Source organism: Podarcis vaucheri (genome assembly GCF_965113315.1).
Source record: "Podarcis vaucheri genome assembly, chromosome: 5".
Taxonomy (NCBI): Eukaryota; Metazoa; Chordata; class Lepidosauria; order Squamata; family Lacertidae; genus Podarcis; species Podarcis vaucheri.
The window spans coordinates 20,176,129-20,181,776 of NC_138763.1; the positions used below are offsets into that span (position 1 = coordinate 20,176,129).

At 40.3% G+C, this 5,648-nt stretch overlaps 1 long non-coding RNA gene across 1 annotated transcript; it reads left to right on the forward strand.

Moving 5' to 3' along the window:
- Window positions 1-1,956: 1,956 nt before the first annotated feature.
- LOC309532809 lies at window positions 1,957-5,423 on the forward strand. The gene is made up of 4 exons (XR_014220032.1): window positions 1,957-2,084; window positions 2,167-2,295; window positions 3,556-3,607; window positions 5,112-5,423. It is a non-coding gene; the product is annotated as an uncharacterized lncRNA (long non-coding RNA).
- The last annotated feature ends 225 nt before the right edge of the window (window positions 5,424-5,648 follow it).

A 5,648-nucleotide genomic window follows, 5' to 3' on the forward strand; every position in this document is an offset into this window, starting at 1 on the left:
ATAATTCACTTTACATGACTGTGAAGAAAAGCAAAGTCCTTTCTCTCTCTGCTGTACTCCCTCTCCCAATTCTCTTTCTCCAACATTCTATTAAAAAGCACATGGTTCTACAAGAACAGATGTATGGAAATCTATCAAATGCGTATTTTTTAATAGATCTGAATTTGTTTTCATTATTCACAAAATGCGTGGGTGTAGCATTTTGAAAGACATCTAATCATTTACACCATGGTATCAATGCGACATCAGTTGCCTCATTTGCATGTATGTATCTCACTCAATAGATAAATAGGTACCGCTTTATAGCGGGAAGGTAAACGGCGTTTCCGTGTGCTGCGCTGGTGCAGACTCGCCAGAGCAGCGATGTCACGCTGGCCACATGACCCGGATGTGTCTCCGGACAGCGCTGGCCCCTGGCCTCTTGAGTGAGATGGGCGCACAACCCCAGAGTCTGTCAAGACTGGCCCGTACGGGCAGGGGTACCTTTACCTTTACCTTTATCTCACTCAATATTGCTAGTGAAAAGTGGAAGTCAGAAAATTCTGCAATCTCTCCTCCCTCTTGAAGAAAAAACAAGAACCAACTTCATTCCGCCTTCTGTGCCATTCCAAGAAAATCCTATTACTATATGCCGATCTTGTTACATTGTTGGGTCTAGAGAATATACCAAGGAAATATTTTGACTGTGTGGGTGTCATTGATTTTTTTAAAAAATAAGCCTATGCTAAACAAGGCTATAAAATACTTCCAGGAAAAATGCACGTGATGGAGAATTATCCTTAAGTACCAACAATGTTTACTCTCCTGATAATGTTTAGAATGAGAGAGAATGGTTATTTTGTTTGTGACATAGCTCTGTTTGGCCAGCATTGGTTTAATTAAATGGGGGGTGGGGGTGGAATGTACAGAAGCCAATTATCCAACTGTTCCTAGACCAGCTGTAAATGCCACCCTCATCCCCCCCAAAAGCCTCCTTGACTGATTTTGTTCAAGCAAACAATATACATACACACAGCTTTGAACAAACTGTTGCCAAAGATCAAGGGCTGGAGTTTAACGGGGAAAGGTAGAAGTTTGCCTTTTGACTGCAAAAAGCTTTCTTTTTTTGAAGAATGAATTAATGAAGCAGAGAGAAAAATGAGCATCTGGGGGCATCTGTGCTAGGCCAGTTATAACAACAACAACAACAACAACAACAACAACAACAACAACAACAACAACAACAACAGAAAATTTTGCTTATAACACATATGGGGGAGGGAGCAAAGGAATGACAATGAAAAGCAAGGATCTGTTTTAGAGTTGTAAGCAAGGTTCTAAACCAGGATGAAGTCATCTGAAGGAGGCTGACAGCAGGAAGATGTGCCTTTCCCCCTCTTACCATAGCACAGTGGTCCCCCCCCATGCTTTTCTGTGTTTTTCTATTGCTGTTTTATGTTGTGTTTTTGTATAAACAGTTTAATGATATCACTTCTGTTTGTTTTTGCTTAGAGATATTTTGGAGCGTTAAGGGGTATATCAAGGCTTTTCAACAAATAAATATTATGAGCAGACAATTTCATTGCAGAATTTGGAGAAGTGTGAAAACCAGGCAATAACTGCAGTCTGATCCGCGTGTTAGTCTGGGAGCTGCCAATGAGGTCAGTACATATTAGAGTCTGCAAAGAACGAATTCCTCAAGCATCTCTATGGACTCTGCAACCGCTCTCCCTCTCCCCCCCCCTCTCTTTCTCTCTCAGCTTTTGCCTTGGCTAGATCTGTGGCTCTGGGGTTTATTTTTAAACACAGATAACCACAGATTTCTTCAGTGCCATTTGTGAATGCAGCAGAGCTGTCGCTGGTTTGCGCATGAAGGGTTTTAAGTTTTTCGGGGTCAAAATGTACTTGTCTTTCTTCACATGAGTAGCCCAATTTAGCTTCCCTATGACTATTTATATGAGCAAATTGAACATGCTGTGTTTCCCCTGGATGTTCCAGCTTGCAGATTAGCAAGGGCACCGGTCTCTGTGTAAGGCAGAACAGAATCGCCACTCAGGCTGACCCAGCTGCGTTTCCAAGCCTAAATGAGCACAGAAGCAAAAGAGGTTGGTAATGAACTGCATGGGCATTAACCAGAGGGCATACTGAAACCCCTATTTCTTAATTGAGACCGTTGCATTTTCACAGCTGTCAAGAGAAAAGAAGTCGGGAAACTACAGTGACTGTGCGCTGTGACTTCAGAGGCATTTTATGAGGAAAACTGTAATAATTTGCACACAAAAATTATATTAGCAAATGGATGCCATTATGACGAAGGCAAGTATTGTGCGAGGGCTTGTGGAATGCAAGGATCTCGAGTGGATGCTATGCTTCTCTAGGTTTTCTTTGGACTTCTCTGTTGGAGGGATGTCTGTCAGTGAGGATGAAGGATAGGTGAATCAGTCTATTTTCAATCCATGATCCACTTCCACACATGTTCACCCATAAATTTGTTCCGTCCCGATTCTGCATGTGTGTGTGTGTTTAACAAGTGTTTTTAAATATGTGTTGTTGTTTTTCATGTACTCTGAAGCATATTTCCCCCTCAAAATATTCATTTCTCAAAAGAAGCATTTAAAATTACTTTTGATACCCACATTGGAACATTGGGAAGTGTCACAGTCGGTGGATACCAAAGTTTTGATCTGCATGTGAGTCTGGGAGGTGTGGATCAAGAAAGCTCCTTTCACCATATGCAAAGACTGAATTCAATCACTTCTAGTGAGAATGAGGCCAACCAGTGCTAACACGAATTTGGCCTTCACCATCACACACACAAAAATTGGAAGCATCCAGTGGAAAGGAGAACCATTCTCAAGAAGCAGAAGGAAGAAGAATTAATTTTTAAAATGCACTACCCTTTCTTCAGCATCTAGAAGTTGGTTTTCCTTTCTTGCCCTTACCATCACAGCGTCACAAAGTATAGAGTTCTGTTTCCCCTCTCCCAAGCATTAAATGAGAGAAAGATGCATTCTGGCCTATTAGGAATCAGAGCTGCTCTCAGTATCTTCAATGGTCCAATGTAAGTGTTGCTGGTTCATATAGATGAGGCTCATCCCCACTTCTCCTATTGTTGTGCCTGGAGGGTGACACTTGTAGGTACCATTTGGTCAGGGTTAAAGCTCATCCCAGCCCCTTCTGACCCTATGCATTCTCTAATCTCCACAATTCCTTCCTAGAGTTCTGTTTCTTGATCCTACTGGAGTCTGGCATCTGATGAAAAGCTGGAAATTGGTTTTTATATATAGATAGGTTTTGATTTTCATAAAATAATGAAAAGACAGTCCTTTTCCTCCCCTACCTGCGGCTATCTCTTTGTATGCCATTCAAAAGTCATTGTTAACCATTCACCTAGGCAAACATCTACAATGTTACAGCTGATACAAGAAGACGGGCGATGCAAAATTACAATATTAGCATATAAGTCACCCCATGTATAATTTATAGCAGCTGTCATTTAAACTCCCCGTCCTTCCCTCCCTCCATATTGTGCTCTAGATACAGTGTTCAATTTCAACTCATCTTTTCTCACTCTAGGTTGTGAAGGTCAAACTGAATGCAGGATTTCCTTCTACAACCAGAATCCAAGGTCAGCTTTTGAATTTGATGATCAAAACGTCCCACAGGACTGAGGGGCAAAAGCTGACAATCAGTTTCCAAGCTCAAACAACTACTGGCTAATTGCTGAGCGAGTTTTTCTTCTGCAGATGGAGCTAAAACCTTTTATTTTGTTATGAATGTAATAATATAATTCACCACGTTTTTCATCATCTGCATGGCAAAGGATAATCTGTCATACATTAGGCCAGACCTGTGAGTAATCCACACTAAGTAAATATATAAATCTAAACAAAGGTGATATCCAAATTCTCTACCAAGGGCAGCTGCATGCTGTGGCATGTATATGTTGTGCAAATTGTGCTAATTTAAGTTATTTATCTAATTTTGCATAGTTTGTTCTTTAAGTTGGGGTTTTTTGCTAGTCATGGGATGGCAATGACATTGAAATTCCATTCATCTGTCATTTATGGAATGTGAAATTGCAACAGGAATTATCACATCCATTAAGTCTAGAAACTACTACTACTTCTTCTTCTTCTTCTTCTTCTTCTTCTTCTTCTTCTTCTTAAGCAAAAGCAGGGATGTTCAGGAAAGTGAATTTTGTGCCAACTACCAACTCTTGCACTACCACCTTGCACCAATCCTGCAGAATCCTGATTTACACAAAAACCTCCAATAGTCTGAGAACAAGTCAGGATGTTCTCATGCAGTATGATTTGAAGTTGGGATTGCTTTTCAGAAATGACATCTGCCTTTATCTGACTGCCTTTGCCCTGAGCAGAGACAAATTCTACTAGTTGGGCCAGGAACTTACTGCAACAAACCTTTGTTTAGATAAAGTGTTAGATATCCTCCCAAATGTTCACTTCAACCACTTATCATGTTTTTGTTGTTGTTGTTGTTGTTGTTGTTGTTGTTGTTGTTGTTGTTTTTAGTTGGGGTTTTTTACATATATACAGTATATATATATATATATATAAAGCACCATTCCTTCAAATATATACTCAATGCATAGCTGGCAAAGCATGAGATGTGGAGGGTTAGCATATCTCTGACATTCTAAATGTTCTCTACAATTGCCACTCTTTAAGTTGAAGTCTATGGCTATAGACACATGCACAGAACCTATGAAATGGAGGAGACAAGGACCTAAGACAGCCCCTCATCCACCAGCTCCCTGACATATAACATTTTTTGCTGGGAAGGCCCACAATCCCTCCTGCCTTAGGGAACTTCCTTGCCCAGATTATGTTTTGATTTGGCTAATTATACTTATTTGGTTTCACCACAGTTATGGTTTCTTGAGTCTTCTTTAAGGGTGTGCTAGCAATCCCCTGTTTAGGGGCATTGCATGGAGCAGATCCTGAACATGCTAGATTTTATTTGCAAAGGCAGATGATATGTTTGCTTTTTTAAAAAAAACAGGAGAGAACATCTTTTAAAAGGTGGAACCTGCATTGTGTGTGGATTAGTCCCAAAAAGACACCATGTTGCATGTGACCAGCTAATAGGGAAATTTCTGTTCCCATCAGAGACATCAAACTGCCCATACAGTCATGTACACGGAAGATATTTGAACTGACTTTGATTTCTGCCTTTCACCTTGTATGTACCAGTTCTGATGGATATTCATTCGATTTCCTAAGAAGTGGACAGGTCTACGTGATATTCAGACCCTTTATGGCCCCCAAATTCTGTGACGACAACAACAAGCAAATTAAATTCAACGGAAAGAATTTTACACGAATTGGTTCATGGACCGAGCACAGCTAGATGAATGGAGAAAAGGATCACTATAAACTGTAATCAGTCTCTGTCAGTGAGCTGGCCCAGAATAATGTTGCTTTCACTAATCTCATTTCCTGTCTTTTTCTCCTTGCTTTTAAGAAACTTATCTTCACTAGGATAATATAGACGAGGTTCCCAAAGGAATTTCTTTCCCATTCCTTTTAAACCACATAGCTTATAACTTAGTTTTTCTAAGGGGGGGGGAATGTAACTGAAAGGGAAAGGATTGGAAGAGAAAGATATGATATGAAGATGATAAGAGGGGGAGATAATTCGCACCA